A 24,893-nucleotide genomic window follows, 5' to 3' on the forward strand; every position below is an offset into this window, starting at 1 on the left:
TTTTTAAAATTTGCAATTCTTTTGTCTGATATATACCCAATCATTATACAAAAGTGTTTTTAAATAATGTATCATGTTGATGTTTTTCTTTTGTTTTCTGTTTCTGTTTATATGACCTTTGACCTGATTGCTTTCTGGCGGTCTTTTTTCCTCGCCTTAGTGTATAAATAAGGCTGGAACCGCACAGTCTGCATTGGCCTGAGGAAGACGCCGGTACGGCGTCGAAACGCGTAGCCTGTCAACATTAAATCCTTTTAATACTTTACCCACTGGAATGTTTGTGGATTATCTCTAACCAAGCAGCGCCGTTGGTCCCGTTTTTCTCTACCTAACCGCACTATAACACTGACAGCAAACATGTTTTGACTGTGACGTGGACCTGGCTGCAGCTTTCCAAGCCGTATTGACACCTTAAGGTGTCCACCACCCGAGGTAAGCGGAATCACCGCACTCACCATTTTTCTGATAATTATCAGATTCTCATTTGCGGCGCCGTGTCTCTTTTCTAATTTACCTAGTAGTCCAGAACTGGGGCATGTAGTCGAAGCCAAGTCAGGCCCAGCAGCACAAGATTGACAGCCTTGGGCAGGACAAGAAACGAGGCTCTCACTGAATGAAGGGCTCCCACTTGGAGCCTCAGCGGTTTGTCACAGCTACCATTGGGTCATGCAGAGGCAGTCCATTCATGAGGCAACGATCACAACGGGGGATTGTGGGCAACTGGGGCAGATCCACCAGTTCTCTCTGAATGAAGTTAGCTACTGATCCAGAGTCCAGATAGGCAGAGACCCGATGCGTCTTTTCACCAGACACTATGGTCATGGGGATGGACAATTTGGAAGCAAGTCTTTCTCTACCCAGAGATGTCTCCCCAACCAACCCTAGGCCCTGGGGCTTTTGGGGGCGCAGACGCCAAAGATGGCCTCCGAGGCTGCAATACAGACAGAGTCCTGAAGTGCATCTGCATTGTTTCTCCTGGATAGACAACTTGAGATGGTACATCTTCATAGACTCCTCTGGTGGAACAGCTGATGAGGGCAGCAGGGGTTGCTGAAATGTAGAAGCTGGCCTAGGGAGTCCTCCCTCCTGACGAACCTCTTGGGACCGTTCTCATGTCAATCCGGGCGGCCAGAAGAATGAGGTCATCCAGGGTAGATGGCAGATCTCGGGAGGCAAGCTCGTCCTTAATTTCAGGGGACAGTCCCTGCCAGAATGTAGCCACCAAGGCCTCGTTGTTCCGGGTTAGTTCAGCAGCCAGGGTGCGGAACTGAATGGCGTGCTCGCCGAAGGAGGTGTCCTCCTGGCGAAGGGTCAGCAGGGATGCAGCAGCCGATGAAACTTTCCCGGGTTCCTCAAATATAGTATGGAAAGTCTGTAAGAACCGCTGTAACTCACAGGTCTCGTGTCCCTGACGTTCCCAAATGGGGTTCGCCTACGCCAGGGCTTTGCCAGTGAGGAGAGAGATTATAAAGGCGATCTTTGCATCATCAGAAGAGAAAGTATTTTTTTTTCTTCCACAAAGTGGAAAGTATTAAATAATAAATTTAAATGTTTTCCTATGTTGGCCATCCCTCTGGTGCCAGAATTACAGCAAGGTGAATCAGGCAAAGTGAACTGATTCACAGCTGCTGTAAATGTGGGAGGGAGACTCACCCCTCCTCCCTATTGTTGGCTACAAGCCAGGAAAAGGTGTCTTCAAATTGTCAACCAGTGTCCAACTGCCATTTTTGAAGAGATTGTACAATGGTAGCTGGCAGAAGTTATAGAACAACCAAAATAAAAGTCAAGAAGGAAGACCCTGTGGTGAATGACTTATCAGTTGACAGGTTCACACGGCGTGTATTTTACATGTTTTTTGCACATTTTATGCGGCAATAAAACGGTTGATTAAGCTTCCCATTTACATCAATGGTAAAGTGCGCTGTTAGTACATACAACGCGCTTTTTTATGCGAGCGTTGTTAAAAAGCGCATTGCGTAAAAAAGAGGCATCGGGTCAATTCTTTGGTACATAAAATGCTCCAAATGTTCACATAGTCAGTGGGAGTCCTAATTATGCGCCAAAAAGCATGCACAAAACCGTCAGAAAACACGCAATAAACGCCTATATTTTAAAAAGGGAGAAGACAGAAGTCTGCTCTAGGTACGTTTTTTTATTTTTCATATTACTAACTTAATATTTTTGTTTTGCAGGTTACGCTGGACCGTTTGGACGACGTCGATCTACGTTTTGTTTTTTTAATAAAATGGTTACCAAGGGTTATGTGGGGGAGTTTTTATTTCAATAAAAATTTATTTTGTAAGGGTGTATACACACAGTGCGGTTTTGGCACGTTTTCGCCGCATGGCCGAAAACCGCATCGAAAAAAATTCACGTAAAAACGCATGCATTTTTCGATGTGCTTTTCGGCCACGTGGGAAAAACGTGCCAACCCGCACTGTGTGTATAGACTCTTATGCCCTGTTCACACAGTTTTCAGGAATTTTGAGGTCGATTTTGAACTGCTTGCGCTTTTTTGTATGCGATTTTCGGCGCGGTTTTTGCCCGCAGCTATTAAATCTAATGCAAGGACTGCGGGCAAAAAACACTGCGAAAAACGCTTGGAAACTAGCTGCCTCTCATTACTTTCAATAGGAGGTCAGAGGCGGAAGCTGTGCCAAGAAAGGACACGCCGCTTTTTTTTCCCGCGAAGACGCATCTGCATCACATTGAAATCAATGCAGGGTTTTATGGAGCTGAGTCCGACGCGGTTTCTGCGCCAAAAATCTCTGTGTGAACAGGGAGTTCTGTCTCTATTTTTGAATACTTTTTTAGCACCTTAGTAATTGCAGTTGTCTGTTTGATGACGTCCATTACTAAGCCGGATTATAGTGCTAGCAAGTAAAAAGGCTAGCACCAACCAACCATTATTACCCCAGTACCCACTGCCACCAGGGGTATCGGGAAAAACCGGGTATAATCCGATACCTGACCATCTCTAGCGATGGTTGGGTAGTGGTGCAGCCGCAGGCTGGTATTATGAGGCCGGGATGGGCCAAAAACAGTGGCCCTTCCCACCTTGGTAATGCTAGCCTGTTTCTGCTGTGTTGTATCTGGCTGGTTATGAAAATGAGGGGGACTCCACGCCATTTTCGTCAATTATTTATTGATTTTTTTTCATAACCAGCCAGATACATTACCAGGATGGGAAGGGCCACGGTTTTTGGCCCTTCCCAGCCTCATCATACCAGCCTGCGGCCGCCCCACTGCCCAACCATCACTACAGATTGTCGGGTACTGGATTGTTCCCAGCTCTTGCTCTAACTGCCATTACTAAGGCGCTAATAATGTATTAAAAAAACACAGAGACATAAGAAAATATTAATATTTATTTTTAAAAAAAACGTAGGTCATCGCAGTAGTCCACCGAATCCACGATGTAGTCCAATAGGTCCAGCAGAACCTGAAAAATAAAAAAAATAAAGTTAGTAATATGAAAAATAAAAATACTTATACTCACCTACAGCAGATGTCTATCCCCCCCCCCTCCCCGCGCAACAAAAGAAACTAGAGGTCAATGAACTGGGACGGAAACCAGAGATGCAGCAGAAATATTAATAGTTATTAATAAATCTGGTGCATCATGGAGCTCCCCCCACAAACCTCCCCAACACATGCAGCGGCTCCAGAAAAACAAACACACCACCCCCAACGCACCGCCCAACACACACGTACCCCCCACACACATTTACCTCCAAATGTACTCCCCCCACACGTACTCCCCAACACATGCAGCCGCTCAAAAAAAAAAACACCACCCGCAACGCACTGCCTCACACACACACTTACTCCAGCACACACACACACACGTACCCCCCACACACACACACACACACACACACGTGCCACACACGTACCACACACACACACATGCACACACCACCCCTCCCACACGCACACCCCCCAAACATGCAGCCACGACACACACAACCCCCCCCCACACACACGCTCCCCCTCACACACAAACCCCTCAAAATGCAGCCGCGCCACACACAAACACCCCCCCCCTCACGCAAACACCCCCCCACACACACACACACACACACAAACCTCCCCAAACATGCAAAACTCCTGCACGCAGGCACATTACCTGCAGTGCGGCCAGTCTTCACCATAATGGCGCCAGCTTTCCCCCTACAAACCAGCTTCTATGCTGAGTCGCTCAGAACTGCGCATGCCACAGAGATACGCAGTACAGAGCTAGACTGCAGAAGCACAGCACATAGGAACGGGAGCCGTTCCTATGTCCTATACTCTGTAGCTGCCATATTTCATCTGTGTATGTGTCATGAATAGACACAAACACAGATTAAATAAAAAATGGCAGCCCCCAGTCTAGTAAAAAAGTGTAAATAAAATAAAACATTTGGTGACAAAAAATAAAGTAAATATTATATTTTATTACATAAAAACACATAAATTAATAAAAAATCTAAAAATCGTGACAGCTTTCCTTTAATGAAAATAATTTTTGAAGAAAAGATTTTAATTTTTATTTTCTCATTTTAGAACGGAGAACAACCTAGAATGATAAGAAGGAGAGATATCACTGAAGGGGAATCTTTAACCTCAGCAATGCCGTCCCTCGACACAGCTTGGACGGATGAGCCACCTCAACCAGGGAGTTCGACCACATCCACTGGCCAGAGACCTACCAAATCTGAAGCACATGTGGCTACATATCTGGCCACAAGGAGGAGAGGGGATGGCTTTACTCCAGGCCAAGAGGTGGACAACCGGGTCATGGAGTATCTGTCCAAGTGCAAGTCCGAGGATGCGTTGGAGACCTATCTACGTAGCCTGGCTCCACACATACGTGGGGTGCCAAAGGGACCCATGCTCCACCCCCAGACAGTACTGACCATTGTGCCGGAAGCTGCCACGATTCCAAATGACCCAACCAACCTTACCCGCTCTACCAACACCAGGAGTCCCTGGACTTCTTGGAAACTGACCTCGGCTTGTCTCTCGTAAACCCCTTGTTTACCGATTTTCAGAAATTTTATTGGACACTTTGTGGTGATGTATCTAGATGATATTGTTTTCTTCCGATTGGTCCTCTCATAATCAACATTTAAGGTCCATCCTTCAAGTACTGAGGGAAAATTGTCTTTACGCAAAATTAAAAATTTTTATTTTCGGAGTTCAGGAAGTTAAATTCTTGGGATATGTGCTGTCTCCTCATGATTTTCGTATGGACTCTGCTAAGGTTCAGGCAATTCTTGATTGGGTTCAACCCACTTCACGAAAAGCTCTGCAGAGGTTCTTGGGTTTTGCTAATTATTACCGAAAATGTATTCATAATTTTTCCTCCATTGCCAAACCTCTGACGGAGCTTACAAAAGTGGGTTCTGATCTTGTAAATTTGAAGCCTAGTCCACCTTTGAAACCTTAAAACAGTGTTTTATGGAAGCGCCTGTACTTGTTCTAACTGAACTTTCCAGTCCGTTTATTGATGAGGTTGATGCCTCAGAAATAGGTATGGGGCTGTGTTCTCTCAAGGATCTACTATATTGACTAATTTTCTTCCCTGTGCTTTTTTTTCTCGCAAATTTTCTTCCACAGAAAATAATTATGATATAGGTAATCGTGAGCTTCTTGCTATTAAATGGGCATTTGAAGAGTGGCGCCACTTTCTAGAGGGAGCTAGATATCAAATTACTGTACTGACTGACCATAAAAACCTGACTTTTTTAGAAACAACCAAGAGACTCAATCCCAGACAGGCAAGGTGGGCCTTCTTCTTTACCAAGTTTGACTTATTGTAAGACCCGGGTCTAATCAGGGCCAGTGGCGTAACTACTGCTGTAGCAATCATAGCGGCTGCTACTGGGCCCGCGGCATGAGGGGGCCCGTGCCGCCAGCCGGACTGCCCCCCCATGCTCGGAGGCTCCGCTAGCAGCCGCTATGGCTGCTACAGCGGTAGGGACGCCACATACACTAGTGTCTGCGTCCTTTGGACAAAGACACTCTTGAACACTATGGCAGAGCAGGGAGGTATCTCCCTGCTCGGCCATAGACTACTGTATTGAAGGAGCAAGGAGTTATGGCTGCTTCCCCCAGCATTCACTCTGCCGTGAGCGGCTTGGTGCAGGCAGGCGCGATGTAGTGACGTCATCGCCTGTCTGCTCTGAGTCATTCAAAGCACAGACCGGAGGAGAAGGATCCGCCACCCGTTGTGGGAATGGGGATAGGTAAGTAATTATGTTATTATTTTTATATTATGCACTTACAGGGGCTGATATGGTGGCAGATATAGGAGCATTTTGCAAGATGGGGGACATTATACTGTGGGGGTAGCTATGGGGGGCATTATACTGTATGGGGGTCATTATACTGTGTGGGCAGCTATGGGGGCATTATACTGTGGGGCCAGCTATGGGGGCATTATACTGTGGGGACAGCTATGGGGGGAATTATATTGTGGGGGGCATTATACTGTGGGCACAGCTATGGGGGCATTATACAGTGGGGACAGCTATGGGGCATTATACTATCAGGAAGCAACTATGGGGCATTATACTGTGTGGGGACGCTTTGGGGGCATTATACTGTGGGGGCAGCTATGGGGGCATTATACTGTGTGGGGAAGCTTTGGGGGCATTATACTGTGGGGGCAGCTATGGGGGTCATTATACTGTATGGGGGGGCATTATACTGTGGTGGCAGCTATGGGGGTCATTATACTGTATGGGGGGCATTATACTGTGGTGGCATATATAGGGGGCATTATACTGTGGAGACAGCTATGGTGGGCATTATACTGTGGGGGCAGCTATGGGGGGGGCATTATACTGTGTGGGCAGCTATGGGGGCAATATACTGTGGGGACAGCTATGGGAGGCATTATACTGTATGGGGGCATTATACTGTGGGGACAGCTATGGGTGGCATTATACTGTGGGGACAGCTATGAGGGGACTTTATACTGTGGGGACAGCTATGGGGGCATTATACTGTCGGGGCAGCTATGGGGGCATTATACTGTGTGGCAAGCTATGGGAGCATTATACTATGGGGACAGCTATGGGGGGCATTATAATGTAATGGGGGCATTATACTGTGGGGGCAGCTATGGGGGGCATTATACTGTGGGGGCAGCTATGGGGGGCATTATACAGTGGAGGCAGCTATGGGGGCATTATACTGTATGGGGCAGCTATGGGAGCATTATACTGTATGGGGCAGCTATGGGGACATTATACTGGGTGGGGGAATCTGTGGGCATTATACTGTATGGGGCATTATACTGTGTGGGGCAGCTATGGGGGCATTATGCTGCATGGGGGAATTTGTTTGGACATTGTACTGCATGGGAGCATCTGTGTGGGCATTATACTGTTTAGGGCATCTGTGTTGGCTTTATACTGTATGGTGGCAGCTATGGGTATATTATACTGTGTCGGGGGCATTATGGGAATATGATACTGTGTGGGCTGAACCGGGTGTGTTTGAGCAGAGATTGGGTGGGTTTAGAGGCGTGGCTTAAAAGAAAAAAAATTGCCGCTGAGCGCCACATCCATCGTCCCTCTTTTTGATACTTGAAAGTATAGCACTGTCTACAGGGGGGCTGTATATCACTGTCTACAGGGGGATGTATACCACTGTCTACAGGGGGCGGTATATCACTGTCTACAGGGGGGAGCTGTTTGGCACAATCTACAGGAGGGCTGTATAGCACTGTCTACAGGGGGCTGTATATCACTGTCTACATTGGGCGCTGTATAGCACTGTCTACTGGGAGGCTGTATGGCACAATGTACAAGAGGGGGCTGTATGGCACTATCTACAGGGGGCACTATCTACAAGGGCGGGCTGTATGTGGCACCCAGGGGAGGGGGCCCAGTCAAAAGTTTGCAATGGGGCCCAGTGTTTACTAGTTACGCCCCTGGTCAGGGCCGACGCGTTATCTCGAAGTTTCTGTTCCCCATAGATCCCCAACATTTGTCCTTAGATAAACCAATTTCATCTAAGGGGATAGTGGTTCCTGCAATTTCACCTGATCTTGCAACTGACATTAAAGAATGTCAGCAACTCGCCCCGCAAACCATTCCTGCAGGTAAGTTGTTAGTACCTCCTCAGTTCAGATTTCGTTTGCTCAATGAGTTACATGATTCTGTTTTGTGTGGCCATCCAGGGATAATTGGTAATAAAAAATTAGTCTCGTGGCTCTATTGGTGGCCGTCTTAGTCTCGTGATGTGAGTTCCTATGTCTCTGCTTGCGATGTCTGTGCTTGTGCTAAGGCTCCTCAAATTCGTCCCATGGGTGTACTACTACCATTGTCTATTCTACAGAAACCTTGATCTCATATGTCTATGGATTTTATCACTAAATCGGTAATTTGGGTTGTGGTGGACAGTTTCAGTAAAATGTGTCATCTCATTCCATTGCCGCAACTCCCTGATTCCAGAACTCAAAATTATTTATTGATCAAGTGGATAGTCTGCATGGGATTCCGGAAAATATTGTCTCTGATAGAGGTGTACAATTTGTGGCTAGCCTCTGAAGGGCTCTCTGTAAGAATCTTGGTGTACAGTTATCTTTCTCTTCAGCATTTCTCGAGACCAATGCTCAAACCAAGCATTTTAATCAAACCTTGGAACAATATCTTAGGTGTTATATTGCTGATAACCAGGTTGAATTGGTCTCATATCTTCCTTTAGCGGAGTTTTCTATCAATAATTGCCACTATGTATCTCTTGATACCTCGCCGTTTTTCTGTAATTATGGTTTTCATCCTCGTTCGGTTTATTTTCCGACTCCTCTAGTGATAACCCTGAGGTAGAAGTTGAATCAAATAAACTGTGCACAGTTTGGGCTCAGGTTTAATTGAACCTGAAGAACTCCCAAGTTATTCAAAAGAAAAATGCAAACAAAAAACTTACGGTGGGTCCTGTATTTAGTTTGGGTCAAAAGGTGCGGCTTTCTACTAAAAAGCTGCGACCGAAGGTACCTTCTCGTAAGTTTTCCCCTAGGTTTATTGGTCCATATGAAATTGTTGAAATTATTAACTCTGTCTTTTCACCTGGCTCTTCCTCTGCCTTTTAGAATTCATGATGTGTTTTGCAAATCTCTACTAAAAAAAAAATTACCACCATCTAATCCACTCAGGAAACCTCCTCCTCCAGTTCAGGTAAAAGGAGATATGGAGTTTGAGGTTCAGAAGAATTGTGGATTCTAGAAGGGTCAGGGGTACTCTACAGTACTTGGTCCACTGGAAGGGGTATGGGCCAGAAGAACGAACTTGGGTTCCTGCCCATTCAGTACATGCTAGTCGTTAAGTTCAAATTTTTCATTCAAAGTTTCCTTTGAAACCTAGGCCAAGGTTTAAGTGTCCGGTGGCCCCTCGTAGAAAGGGGGGTACTGTAAGGAAAATGCCTGTTCCCTTATGATCACCATGACTACTGTTCTAGCTTCTGGACGGTTCTGTTTTACTTTTAGCCTATTTCTTTTCTCTGTCTTTCTGCCAATTAGGTGTGGAGTTGTATTTATAGCTTGCTTCCTCCACCTGGTCTTTGCTTGTGATTTTTCTAAGTCTTTATTGCACCTCTTATCCAACACTGAACTCTGCTAAGACAACCTTGTTTTTATGCAGCAAAAGACCATCCCAGCTTACGGTCGGCTCTGGCGAAAACCTTCGAGTAGCCTTAGACTCTGTCGATCAGAGTTGTGATAAATTTGAGGTTGCGGTTTTATTTGCACACTCTCTCCCGGCAGTCTCCAGCAGCCTTTGGGGAATCACTCAACTTGCAATTCCATAACACATGCAATTGTCCAAAATGTCTTTGTATGCTGAAGCATTAGGATTCCCCTTTGCTAGAACTAAGGGGTGTAGGTAAACCCGTGAAAAATAACCCCATAGCATTATCCCTTCTCCACCAATTTTTACAGTTGGCACAATGCAGTCAGGCAGGTAACGTTCTCCTGGCATTCGCCAAACACAGACTGTGGCCATATAGTGTATGTTTATGTTACAGAGTGAAGTACACCAAATGCAGAATAAGGTATTGATTGATACTTTTGCAAAAAAAACATTGTTTTGATTGCAATAACACGTAAACTCACAAACCCAATCAAGGGTCCTCATTAGCTTGCGAGCCCCTAACTAACATTCATAACTAAACTAACTTAGAAAATGGAACAGAAATAAATTAGTAAGTCATAATCAGAACCAAACAGAACATCTTGAGGAAGCAAACATACAAGAATTCAACTTGACCCATGAATAGAGTCCTGTCGACATGCAATAGCTCCCTGAAGTGAAATTAAATAGACGGAAAACATATCCCTGACTCTTGGTCCGGCTGTTCCAGGTCTACCATGCCGGTTGGTGTTCGGTTGGACAGGGGCAGTAAGCAGGTGTGATTTAACATCTGCTGAAGAATCACAAATCTTGTGAGAGATAGGGAGTTTTACACAGGCTTTTAATTCGGAGTTAACGTTGGCGGGATCTATCTAGATAGTGCTCTCCATTTATTGGACAGTATTCCAAAGACGCACTTGGCATATGGTGGTGCCACACTGGACAAACTTCCTCCAGACACTATACTATACCCTAGATGTATGCAGTTTATACACATCGATTGTACACCAAAAAGGACTACTAGCAGTCAAAGAAGTGTTGGTCCAGGCAGGCAAGGACACCAACATCAAAGACCTTAGTATGGATTTACTGACTATTATCCTAACTGGAAATGATTTTCTTTTCAAGGACACATTTTCTATTCAGCAAAGGAGTACAGCGATGGGGTCAAATGTGGCACCACATATGCAAACTGTTTCATGGCCTACTTCGAGGAACAGTTTATATATCCGATCACTGAATTTAAGGAACATGTACTACTATGGAAAAGGTACATTGATTACATTTTTTGTGTATGGAAAGGCTCAATGGAATCACTATTGCGGTTCACAAGATACCTCAATAGTGTCTGGCCGGAACTCCAATTTACGCTTAATCAATATTTGTCAAGGATCAACTTCCTAGACACTATGGTCATCAAGGATGACGAGGGCCACCTCACCACAGATCTCTTTTCCAAAGAGACAGATAGGAATGGCATATTGCATTATAGTAGCTGTCATCCGTTAGCGACCAAAAAATCATTACCTAAATCACAATATAAAAACGCGTCACTAGGATAGTAGATGATATTTACAACAGGGCCCTGAAAACCGCCAACATGACCCAAAAATTCAGAGATAGGGGTTACCCCATTAAAACATTACTGGAAGCCCAATGAGACACAGTCAGCAATAGGACCATGGGGAAACCAAAACGCATACCATTCGTTCACACATACCATCCCTGTTCATTTAAAATCCATCACATCATTAGAAAACACTGGTCTCTCCTGGGGGAGGCCTACCCAAACATTCCAGAGTTCCAAGCCCCATTCCTCCCATGTACCAAAAGGCCACAGAACTTAAAAGACAAACTGGTGAAAGCAGATGTGGGCTCAGCAAAGTGACCCCCCAGACAAACCTTTCTTAACACCCCTAAGAGAGGGACCTTCACATGTCTGTCATGCCTTCAATGCTCCCATATAATAAGGGGAGACACAATACAACATCCACAAACTGGCCAACCAATACCCGTGAAAGAATACTTCACCCGTAACACCAATTATGTTATATACATGATAAAATGCCCATGTGGACTAGCCTACGTTGGAGAGACAACGCAACGGGTACGGGACAGAATCGGACAACATAAAAGCAACATACGCTGCAATAAAACACTATTGTCAATCCCAGAACATTTCTTCTCTAGAAAACACAATATCTCTTAACTAAAGTTCCAGGTAATAGAACACATACCGGTCCCGAGAAGAAGTGGTGACAGGATCAAGCATCTCAAAAGTAGGGAAGCTTATTGGATCCACAGGCTGCAGACATTAGAACCCCGAGGCCTGAATAGAGAATACGAGATTAGTAGCTTTCTATAATATTAGAGGTCCTTTATAGAGTACATACTAGAAGGTCTTACAATTATAATTAAAAAAATGTTCCTGTAAACTACGTACAAACGGTTTTCTTCTTATCCTCCACCAGACACGCTGACCTACATTGTGGTGATATACTACTTCCATCCGAGCAAAATCCAGACTACGGTATCCTTGGTAATGGCGGGTTTGCAAAATAGTGTAGTTCTGAGAGACATTAATTTTTTGTACAAACTTTTATTACTTACACAATAATATTTTACCACGCAAACATAAACAAGCACTCTACCCCCACATCTGCTCTATACCCCGAACATTAACATACAATAACCCCCAACATTATAATTACCAGACATATTTGTAGTACATAGTGTTGACACTTTATACTCAGATGTAGCACATTAGCATACCACTAGAGACGTGAATATCACCAAATTTCATGTACAAATACTGTTTGCAGAAGATCACTAGGTCTTCTGGAACATAAACGCTACTAATCTATATACACCACCCAGACCAGAGTGTACAACCACAGACTATTCCATGGTACTGGTAATCTACATAATACTACAAACTAACATGCTCTATGTTATTGAACTATTACCATTCGGTACCTTTTCTTTATAAACAGAACAACTAAATCCACGATGTTACGGCCGGCTCTGGTGTGACACAGCCCCTGACATCATGCCACTTAGCATATTGATACGCCCATAACACTTACCCCCCACCGGTCACATACGACCAACCTATCAGCAACGTCCAATACGTGACGTAGACACCACAGTCATAGTGCCGCCCATCGCTCCACCCACATCACATAAAATGGCTACCTCCAGCCACGATCTGTTGCGCCAAATACAGCGGTCAGCCGCCATTGAAAGACATAGCGCCAATGACTGGATACACCAGACGCCAGGAGGATTAAGGTAATAACTGTTAGATAGCGTACTTCACATAAGTATAGAGACTGGAGGTGTGCTCTGAGAGAGACACGACATGTAGGTTGGACATTGGTTTCCATAGCAACATAGAAACACTCACACAAAGTAAACACGCCTCTGATCAATAACACTGTGAGGCTGTCTATATACAACGCGATATCCCTCGCAAAGGACATTATACTGAATAATAATGTTTCACCTACACTAAGAATGATATGCACGTATTCTATTTCGGGACCATGTTCCTTAACACCAAGTCCAGATGTAAATTAGGTTTGCAATAAACCCATCTTACCTGATGCCTGCTACTGATGCTGATGCTTGTTCTTCCCTGTAATGCATAACAAGATGGAAGGAATTTTCGGCCGGTTTTTGGCGAGTTTTGCGGCGCGGTTTACGCATCAAAAAAACAGTCAAAAAACTCTGTGTGAACATACCCTTACACAGACTGTATTTGTAAACGTTCTACCAGAAATTCCAATATTGTTTCCTATGCTAGGATGTCTTTCCTCTATGTACATATACGATACGTTATACTATTGAACATATGCTATATTTTGTATCTTTAAATTATATGTTTATGACGCCACTTTCGACGATGTATTATCTCTATGTACAATGTCTGCGCACATGTCAGATGCTATTTCCATTTTATTTTTATTTCCTTTTTCTTTAATAGTTATTATTTTGTTATATACTACTTATATGAAATGTATAAATTCACATGATGCTAATCTATTGTTTTGCAATACAATTTGCTCCAATAGTGCCTGATGAAGGTCAAAGTTATGACCGAAACGTTGCACGCACTAAACCTCTGGCATCAACTATTGATGAAATAAATGTCAAGACTTTTCAAAAATCACTAACCTGTGTGCCGAATACTTCTTTGTTATATGATCGGGTTGGGACCCTATTCATGCACCTACCTTGGTCTTGTGCGCTCTGAACCATTACCTGTTCTGTACAATAGTCCAGCCATTTTTTATACACATGGGGTGGTACACATAAAGCTGCATGAGCCGGTCACCAGCCAGTATCCGTGTATGATGGACATGAAGAGGAGTGTGAGGGAATCTTATTCTGATGACTAATCTAAAAGGGGGGCCATGGAAAGGAGTCAGATTAGGGAATGTTATAGGCCTGTCTAAAAAGATGTGTTTTCAGGGCACGTTTAAAACTGAGGATATTGGGAATTAATCTGATTGTCTGGGGTAGCACATTCCAGAAGACTGGTGCAGCACGAGAAAAATCTTGGAGACGGGAGTGGGAGGTTCGGATTATGGAGGATTTTAATCAAATGTCGTTGGCAGAACGTAGAGCCCGAGTAGGGTGGTAGACAAATGAGGGAGGAGATGTAAGGAGGTGCAGCACTGTAGACAGCTTTGTGGGTGAGAGTAATAAGTTTGAATTTAATTCTGGAGAGTATGGGCAACCAGTGCAGTGACTGGCACAGAGTAGAGGCATTGGTGTAGCGGTTGGTCATAAAGATGAGCCTGGCTGCTGAATTAAGGATAGATTGGAGAGGAGAGAGGGGAGAGTTTAGTGAGGGGAGGACCGACTAGTAATGAGTTACAGTAGTCAAGATGAGAGTGAATCAGAGCAACAATGGAAGTTTTGGTGGTTTCCTCAGTAAGAAAAGGGCGGATTCTGGAGATGTTTCTCAGGTGAAAATGACAGGAGCGTGAAAGTGATTGAATGTGAGGAGTAAAGGAAAGATCTGAGTCAAAAATAACCCAAAGACAGCGGGCGTGCTGCTTAGGAGTTATGATAGTGCCACACACAGAGATGGAGACATCAGGTTTAGGGAAGTTAGTAGATGGTGGGAACACAAGGAGCTCAGTTTTAGAAAGATTCAGTTTCAGATAGAGAGAGGACATGATGTTACAGACAGCAGACAGACAATTACTTGTGTTTTGTATTAGAGCGGGAGAGATGTCATGGGAAGAGGCATATAATTGGGTGTCATCAGCGTAGAGATGGTACTGAAAGCCAAATCTGCTGATGGTTTGTCCAATAGGGGCTGTGTAGAGAGAAAAGAGGAGCGAACCTAGGACTGATCCCTGAGGAACCCCGATAGCAAGGGGAAGAGGAGAAGAAGTAGAACCTGCAAATGACACACTGAACAAGCGGTCAGAGAGATAGGAGGAAAACCAAGAGAGAGCAGCGTCCTTGAGGCCAATAGAGTGTAGAATGTTAAGTAGGAGTTGGTGGTCTACAGTGTCAATGGCTGCAGAGATATCCAGAAGAATCAGGAGAGAGTATTTACTGTCCGATTTAGCCGCCAAGAGATCATTTGAGTAAGGGCAGTTTCTGTGGAGTGTAGAGTGCGGAAACCAGATTGTAAGGGGTCTAGAATGGAGTTAGCAGAGAGATAGCGGATAAGGCGAGAGTAGACCAAGCGTTCCAGGAGTTTGGAGATGAAGGGCAGATTAGAGACTGGTCGGTAGTTAGCAGCGCTGGATGGGTCAAGAGTTGGTTTTTTCAGTAATGGGTTTATAATGGCATGTTTAAAAGAGGAGGGAAAGATACCAGAGGAAAGAGAGAGGTTAAATATATTTTAGTCACGTGACTAGTGACAGCTGGGGAGAGGGACTGGAGGAGGTGTGAGGGGATAGGATCACTAGGGCAGGTAGTAGGACGAGAAGAAGAGAGGAGCCTGGAGACTTCTTCTTCTGTTATTGGGTCAGATGCTGAGAGTGAAGAAGAGGGAGTGCGGGAGGGAAGGGGATCGATGTTACTAGGGGACTGGGAGATAATATCATGCCGGATGTTGTCAATTTTAACTTTAAAATAAGTGGCCAGGTCTTCAGCACTGAGATCTGTGATTGGCATCTGCACTTTAGGACTAAGGAAGGAGTGAAAAGTATCAAAGAGGCGTTTTGGATTATTAGATAGTGTGGAGATGAGAGAAGTTAAATAGACTTGTTTGGCATGGTGAAGGGCAGAGTTGTAAGTTTTGAGCATAAATTTGTAATGGAGGAAGTCTGCAGCCAAATGCGATTTTCTCCACAGTCGTACGGCACATCTCAAGCACCGCTGAAGAAATAGTGATTGAGGCGTGTGCCAGGGTTCTCGTCGTCTTTGTCTGGTGGTTCGGAGTGTAGGGGGGCTGCTTCATCCAATGCATTCTTGAGAGTGTTATTGTAAAGTTTGGCAGCCAGATTGTGACAGGAGAGGGAAGAGATAGGGGACAATGAGGACTGTAGACTGTCTATGAGTTGCTGAGTGTTAATGGCATGTAGATTTATGTATGTCTGACCCGTAGGCTTGGCCTGAGGAGGCCGAGAATATTTTATAGTAAAGGAGAGAAGGTTGTGGTCAGAGAGCGGGATAGGAGAGTTAATAAAGTCAGAAACTGAGCATAGACGGAAGACCAGATCAAGCTAATGCCCGTCTTCATGTGTAGGAGAGTTAGTAAGTTGTGACAGACCTAGGGAGGAGGTTAAAGATAGTAACTTGGAGGCAGATGGGGAGATTGGGTTATCTATTTAGAGGGCGAAACCCTCGTCAGCAACAATTACAAAAGGGCCCGGTGGTCATACTAGGTCCCGGTAGTTCGCAGGGTTCAGGGACGCTTAGTTGGTTTGATTGAAGCCGCTGACCCATTCTCGAAGCCATGAAAATGCGAGCATCAGCAGACATTCCATAGGAACCGATATCAACAATTACAAACCTGTAGCCAAGGCCAACAGCACCGCAGAGAAAAAGCACGCACATATCTTTCCTCCCCCTCCGGTTTAGTGACGTATGCTTTCACTGTATTTCTGGAACCTAGTTCCAAATATGGTGTTTGCCTTCCTAATAGGAATTCAGAAAGCGGGAACATACTTTTTTTGGCAGTGCTAGCTCTATCAAGGGCACATGGCGGCATTGGGGGGCCAGTTACAATAGTACTAGCTCTATCAGGGGCATATGGTGACATTGGGGGCCAGTTACAGCAGTGCTAGCTCTATTAGAGGCACATGGCAGCCAATAGGGAGCCAGTTACGACAAAGCTAGTTTTATCAGGGGCACATGGCGCCATTGGTGGGCCAGTTACGACAGTGCTAGCACTGTCAGGGACACATGATGGCAAGGGGGAAGTATGCGTTCTCACCTCAGGGTGACACTAAGGTGTTCCTCCAGCGAAATGCACTGCCACACATTGGTGTCATAGAAGGTTAAACCAGGGCGCAGCTCCTCCAGAAGTCTATCAAATGTCTGGATGGACATGCAGCAGAAGTCAGAGATGATGTCAGGGTGCTGAAGTAGCTCAGGATACAGCGTTTGGATGTGGGCTTTGCAGGCCCACTGTGAGATGATAGAATGAACCCATAGCCTACTCTTCCTCCTCAGTTCTTCCTCCAGCATCTCTCATCGCTCTCCAAATCTCCTAGGGACCAGCCAGTGCAATAGGACATGATTGGTAGGTGTCATTGAAAGATTACACATGGTCAGAAGCCAAAAATAAGCACGAGAAAAATCTCATAATTCTCTCTATGCTATAAGCAATAGAAAATGGAGTTTCTGCGGTCATGAGGTCATCCTGGAGGGGGTTTCATTGGGTTGGGACACTTAAGGATATTCTTCAGAACTGCATCAAACACTGCACCAAAAACTGCAGGTGAGATTCCAGTCTTAAAAACGCTGGAAAAACATGGTGTTTTTACATGCTGCTTAAAACGTGGGAAAAAGTGTGTGCGAAAGCGGCCTAATACTTTTCCCACCTTTGGGATCTACTTCTGTGTGGCTAAAAAAAATTGAATCAAAAACTACATGTATGATTTCACCCTTAGGCCCTGTTCACACTGAGTTTTATTACACGTTTTTTGAGGCGGAAACGCATCGGAAAATGCGCCTAAAAATGGCCAAAAATGCCTCCGATTTATTTCAATGGGAGGCGGAGGCGTTTTTTTACCGCAAGACGCGAGAGTAAAGAGAAGCGTCATGCCCTATCTTCGGGCGTTTACGCCTCTGACCTCCTATTGACATCAATGGGAGGCAGAGAAAGCGTATTATTTTTTGCCCGTAGCACTCAATGGCCGTGAGCGAAAAACGCAGCGAAAATTGCAGCAAAAATCGCGGCAAACGGCGTGCAGGCAGGTCAAAATCTGCCTCAAAATCCCAAACAGAATTTTGAGGCAGAATTTTCCTCCTGCAAAAAAACTCTGTGTGAACAGGGCCTTAGGGACTGTTTAAACAGTGCAGATTTGCTGCAGCTTTTACTTGAATTTTTAAACCAAAAAGCAAAATTAGATCAGGGAGGGGATACACGTTTGGTGTTCCTTTATATATTTCTTTTGTTTATTTTCCGTTCCTGGTTTTGGTTTGAAAACTACTAGCAAAATCTGCAGCAAATCTGCACTGTGTGAACAAGGCCTTAAGGTCTACTTCACAACAAACTTTTTCTGCCAATTTTAACAGCATAAAAAAACACTTTTAAAACTGCTAGCGATATTAAAATGTAACGTGCGATTTTAACCCCTTCCTGCCGCAGCCCTTTTTCAGATTTTCATTTTCATTTTTTCCTCCCAACCTTCCAAAAGCCATAAAGTCTTTATTTTTCCATCGATATAGTACTATGACGGCTTGATTTTTGCGGGATGGGTTGTAGTTTTTCGTAGCACCATTTATTTTGCCATATAATGTACTAGGAAACGGGAAAAAAATTATTTGTGTGGTAGAAAATGAAAAAAACCAGCAATTCCTCCATGGTTTTTTGCGCGCCGTTTTTACGGAATTCACTGTGCAATTAAAACAACATGTTAACTTTATTCTGTGGGTCAATACGATTACGCCGATACCAAATATATATTGTTTTTTCTATGTTTTACTACTTTTACAAGTAAAAACCTAAGTGTAAAAAAGAAAATTTATTTTGTGTCGCCAAATTCCGAGAGCCAGAACTTTTTTATTTTTCCGTCGATTGAGTGGTATGAGGGCTTATTTTTTGCGGAATAAGCTGTAGTTTTTATTAATACCAGTTTGGTGTAAATGCGACGGTTTGATCACTTTTTATTTCATTTTTTGTGGGCGATAAGGTGACCAAAAATAGAGATTCTGGCGTTTACAATTTTTTTGGGACGGCGTTCACCGTGTGGGTTAAATAATGATATATTCTAATAGCTCAGACTTTTACAAACGCGGCGATACCAATTATGTTTATTTATTTATTTTTTTACTATGCTCTAGGGGGAAAATGGGAAAAGGTTTTTTTTTTAACTTTTAATATTTTTTATTTTTTTAGCAGCCACAGCAACCATCACGAAACCCCCCCCCCCCCCGCGATTGCGTTGCGGGGGGTGCGATGAGCTGATAGAGGGGGTCGCCCCCCTCTTTCTAACGATTTAAATGCTGCAGTCGCTATTGACCGCATCATTTAACTAGTTAAACGAGCGCGATCGTGCTCGAGCGTGATGCCGATCGTTCCTCAGAAGTGTCGGCTTTGAGACCCCTCCATACTTCCTCTACCCAAATGTCGGGAAGGGGTTAAGGCTGAATTCACACTTAGGGTATGTGCACACACACTAATTACGTCCGTAATTGACGGACGTATTTCGGCCGCAAGTAGTGGACCGAACACAGTGCAGGGAGCCGGCTCCTAGCATCATACTTATGTACGATGCTAGGAGTCCCTGCCTCTCCGTGGAACTACTGTCCCGTACTGAAAACATGATTACAGTACGGGACAGTTGTCCTGCAGAGAGGCAGGGACTCCTAGCATCGTATATAACTATGATGCTAGGAGCCCGGCTCCCTGCACTGAGTTCAGTCCGGGACTTGCGGCCGAAATACGTCCGTCAATTACGGACGTAATTAGTGTGTGTGCACATACCCTTAGCGTTCTGCTGTGTTTTTATGCATTTCTCATTGAGTTTTTAAATGCAGTTTTTTTCTGCATTTTTTAATGTTTTGGTGTGACCAGATGTTACATTAAAGTCTATAGTAAAATATCAAATACACTAAACATAACTGCGTTTTAATTTGTGTAATTTTTGAGGCAATTTTGTTGTCAATGGCGTTTTTTTCCAAACGTAGCATGCTCTGGATATGGCATTTTTTCAGGCGTTTTTCCCATAGGCTTCCCTATAGGACTTAAAAAACGCCAGTAAAAAAAGCATGTACAAAAGGACATCAAATAAAAAACGCCACCAAAATCACAAGGTAATATACAGTGAGATACGTCGGTTCCTTCCGTCGGAGGTATACGTCGGGACTACTCCTGAAGTATACCTCCAACGGAAGAAAAAAACGTGATATCAACTCCACTGGACGCATTGAGGGTATGTTCACACAGGTCGGATACACTCCAGAAAAGTATGCAGCGTATCCGAACCTAGACTCTACAAGGAATTCCGGCCGAAAAAACGCACCAAATTATGGTGCAGATTTTTCGTCAGAATCGCCGCTGCAGAAAGTCAATACTTACCTTCATTGGTGTTGCCACAGGGACCCCTCCCTGATCCCCACCTCTGGTCTCCGTGGAAAGTTAGACATAATATAGTGCATCAAAGCTAGAACCAGCCCTGTATCGTATATGGATCAAGAGATCTCCCCATTCATTGCTCTGCTAGATTTTCTTCACGGTGACAGCTCAGAGGGCGTGTCCTTTCTATTGCTGCAGCTCCTCCCCCTCCCTGTCATAGAGGCAGTGGGACAGATCTCTCTCCCTTTACAAGCTGTCTCCTGTCTAGGAGAAGCTTTACATGTATTTTTAGAGGGAGAGCCCAGCCCTGTATAACTGAAGACAAGCTATGCTTCTAAATAAAAGCTTCTTCTCTACTGACAAGCAGAGAAGGCATTTTTTATTGGCTGGTGGCAGTTGGAGAGTGGAACTGGGCATGTGCGTCTTTCCTCATTCAGCTCAGTAGGGGGAAGTACATTACTATACAAATTGAACACCAGGGGCGCCATTAAATGAAGTAAAGGGAATATGTTGCAACGGGAGCATATTTGTAACATAAGATAAAAAATTCAAAACTGATTTATTTTTATATACTGAATTATATTGCTATAACATTTAATAGTGGGACAACCCCTTTAATATCTCTGTGACTATAGGCTTTCCCTCTCCAGACTCCTCGTAGTAGGGCTGGATTCTTAGATCTTCAAATATAGAAGATAAAAAATAGGAATTTTCACTGGCATAAAATATTCAGTCGTAGAAGATGGATTTTTACTTCATTATTATAATAGCAGGTGAATAAATTACAACGCGTTTTGCAGTTGCACCAACCGATTTTTCAGGTCAAAACACTGATAAACCGAATACAACAGGACTGATTTCCATACCCATGTATAGTTTGACTGAATTTACACATGGTGAAAATTCCTATTTTTTCTCTTACACATTTGAGCATCTTAGACTCTTTGGATAACACAGGTACCAAAATGTCTAGCAATCCATGCTAAGAACATCATACCAACAATGAAGATGGAGCTGATGGCTTAGGCATGCTATTCTACTTGAGAATGTGTAAAATGTAGGCTTTGTTCACATCTGCATTCCAGGTTTCGTTGTTCTGTTCCGTCATAGGAGAAGAACAACAAGAATATCGGAAGTGTTTGATCTGTCGCATGGCGGAAAAAGACAGCGCCCGACAGAACCTATTGACTTTAATGGGCTCCGTTGGATTTCTGTCATTTTGCAGGACAACATAGTGCTGCAAGCTGATCTATTTTGCCTCTGACGCAGATGTGATTAGGGCCTAGATTTTAAAAAATGAACCCTAAATTCTGCACTGCATAAAAAAATTCTCAAAGGGTACATCCCGTTAAAAATTAAAATATATACACAGCAGGGCTACATTTAATCTGTGAATTTTGCACAATTCACAGAATTGTGTATGTGCAGCCTTGTTGTAACACACCTAAGGGCGGGTTCACACATGGCGGAATTGCACTTAAATTCCGCTGCGGACACTCCGCAGCGTTAATCCGCAGCGGAGCCGTTTCTACATTGACTTTCACTTTAATTTAGCAGTGTTCGTTTACACGATGCGTACAATTCCGCTGCGGAGCATAGGCTGCGGAGCGGAATTTGGTGTCCGCAGCATGCTCTGTCTGTTGCGGAGCAGTGGCGGACTCATGGCGGAATTTCTCCATTGACTTCAATGGAGATTCAAAGTTCCGCAATGAAGTCCGCAGCTGTCATGCACATGTCATGTGTGCTGCGGATGCGTCTTGCTTTTTTTACTTGACATTTCTTCATTCTGGCTGGACCTATGTATTTCTAGGTCTACAGCCAGACTGAGGAAGTCAATGGGGCTCCCGTAATGACGGGAGCGTTGCTAGGAGACGTCAGTAAATAGTCACTGTCCAGGGTGCTGAAAGAGTTACGCGATCGGCAGTAACTGTTTCTGCACCCGGGACAGTGACTACCGATCTCAATATACATGTATCTGTAAAAAAACATATAAGTTCATACTTACCGAGAACTCCCTGTTTCTGTCTCCAGTCCGGCCTCCCAGGATGACGTTTCAGTGTAAGTGACGGCTGCAGCCAATCACAGGCCAAGCACAGGCTGCAGCGGTCACATGGACTGGCGCGTCATCCAGGGAGGTCGGGCTGGATGCCGAAGGAGGGACGCGTCATAAAGACAACGGGCGGTAAGTATGAATTTCTTTTACTTTCACTAGGGAAAGTGCTGTCCCTTCTCTCTATCCTGCACTGATAGGGAGAAGGGAAGCACTTTTCCCGCAGTCCGCAGCAGCTAGTCCGCATCAATGTACTGCACATTTTGTGCAGATCCGCAGCCGTAATCCGCAACCCGGATTAGGTGCGGCATTGATGCGGACAGTTGCGGAGGAATTCCGCCATGTGTGGTCATGCCCTTAGCCTACCGGGGAGAATTTCATTTTTGAGGGTGAAAAAGCTAATAGTTATTTAGTTAGACATATCAAACTGTCACCAAAGCTGATAAAAAAATAGCTGATGATAAGGTATGGTTGTCTGGCCTCTGGACCATTTTTCATACTGATGACCTATCCACAGGATAGGTCATCAGTATATGATCAGTGGGGGTCCAACATCAGAACCCCTCACCGATCAGCTGCCTCTGGGCACCGAATGTTATGCACAGTACTTAGAGTTCGGTGCCGGAAGCAGATGGTTCCACACACTGTATAGCATCCGTGCTACAGAACTACAACTCTGCTCCTATTCACTTGAATAGTTGTAGAGCTGCAGTACTGTAGTATGGCCGCTATACTGTAACCGGAGCAGTGGCGGATCATCATTAGGGCGGTTCGGGCGGCTGCCCGGGGCCCAAGGCTCCCAAGGGGCCCATGACCGCCCGAACCCCCTCATGCCCAGCGGCATCGCTAGCACCGGAGGGAGCACCGGTGCCAGGACCGCACCTGTCATGAGACGAGGGGAGCTTCGCTGCTACTTAGCAGCCGTGGTCTCTGCTGCTTTAGAAGCTCCCCCTCCAGCCCCCCTTCCCTGCTCTACACACCTCTCCTGCTGCTAGCTGTCGGGACATGGGGAGGGGAGACTGTCGACGGGCTCTGTGTCGTGCTGTGAGCAGGAGAAGAGCTGCAGTGAAGACTCACACATCTCCTACATAAAAGGTAAGTGCATGTGTGTTTACAATGTGTTTAATGTGCATATTTATGTGTGTTTAATTTGCATATTCATGTGTGTTTAATGTGCATATTCATGTGTGTTTAATGTGCATATTCATGTGTGTTTAATGTGCATATTCATGTGTGTTTACAAGGTGTTTAATGTGCATATTCATGTGTACTTTGTGTATAATGTGCATACTCGTGTGTACTTTGTGTATAATGTGCATACTCGTGTGTACTTTGTGTATAATGTGCATACTTTGTGTCTAATGTGCATACTTTGTGTACTTTGTCTAATGTGCATACTTTGTGTATAATGTGCGTATTTTGTGCATAATGTGCGTACTTTGTGTATAATGTGCGTACTTTGTGCATAATGTGCCTACTTTGTGCATAATGTGCCTACTTTGTGCATAATGTGCCTACTTTGTGCATAATGTGCGTACTTTGTGCATAATGTGCGTACTTTGTGCATAATGTGCGTACTTTGTGCATAATGTGCGTACTTTGTGTATAATGTGCGGACTTTGTGCATAATGTGTATACTTTGTGTACTTTGTGTATAATGTGCGTACTTTGTGCATAATGTGCGTACTTTGTGCATAATGTGCGTACTTTGTGCATAATGTGCATACTTTGTGCATAATGTGCCTACTTTGTGAATAATGTGCGTACTTTGTGCATAATGTGCGTACTTTGTGCATAATGTGCGTACTTTGTGTATAATGTGCGTACTTTGTGTATAATGTGCATACTTTGTGTACTTTGTGTATAATGTGCGTACTTTGTGTATAATGTGCGTACTTTGTGTACTATGTGCGTACTTTGTGTATAATGTGCATACTTTGTGTACTTTGTGTATAATGTGCGTACTTTGTGAATAATGTGCGTACTTTGTGCATAATGTGCGTACTTTGTGCATAATGTGCGTACTTTGTGTATAATGTGCGTACTTTGTGTATAATGTGTGTACTTTGTGCATAATGTGCGTACTTTGTGTATAATGTGCCTACTTTGTGCATAATGTGCCTACTTTGTGCATAATGTGCCTACTTTGTGCATAATGTGCGTACTTTGTGCATAATGTGCGTACTTTGTGTATAATGTGCGTACTTTGTGTACTTTGTGTATAATGTGCGTACTTTGTGCATAATGTGCGTACTTTGTGCATAATGTGCGTACTTTGTGTATAATGTGTGTACTTTGTGTATAATGTGTGTACTTTGTGCATAATGTGCGTACTTTGTGCATAATGTGCGTACTTTGTGCATAATGTGCCTACTTTGTGCATAATGTGCGTACTTTGTGCATAATGTGCGTACTTTGTGCATAATGTGCGTACTTTGTGTATAATGTGCGTACTTTGTGTACTTTGTGTATAATGTGCGTACTTTATGCATAATGTGCGTACTTT

General features: G+C 44.2%; 2 long non-coding RNA genes across 2 annotated transcripts; both read right to left on the reverse strand.

Moving 5' to 3' along the window:
* Positions 1–3,354: 3,354 nt before the first annotated feature.
* LOC142760880 (uncharacterized) lies at positions 3,355–11,939 on the reverse strand. The gene is made up of 2 exons (XR_012883442.1): positions 11,861–11,939; positions 3,355–3,442 (listed from the first exon to the last, which is right to left on the reverse strand). It is a non-coding gene; the product is annotated as an uncharacterized LOC142760880 (long non-coding RNA).
* A 152-nt stretch (positions 11,940–12,091) lies between these two features.
* On the reverse strand, positions 12,092–20,482 carry LOC142760881 (uncharacterized). The gene is made up of 3 exons (XR_012883443.1): positions 20,341–20,482; positions 13,225–13,260; positions 12,092–12,192 (listed from the first exon to the last, which is right to left on the reverse strand). It is a non-coding gene; the product is annotated as an uncharacterized LOC142760881 (long non-coding RNA).
* Positions 20,483–24,893: the final 4,411 nt, after the last annotated feature.

The sequence above is a fragment of the Rhinoderma darwinii genome, chromosome 4 (genome assembly GCF_050947455.1).
Source record: "Rhinoderma darwinii isolate aRhiDar2 chromosome 4, aRhiDar2.hap1, whole genome shotgun sequence".
Lineage (NCBI taxonomy): Eukaryota > Metazoa > Chordata > Amphibia > Anura > Rhinodermatidae > Rhinoderma > Rhinoderma darwinii.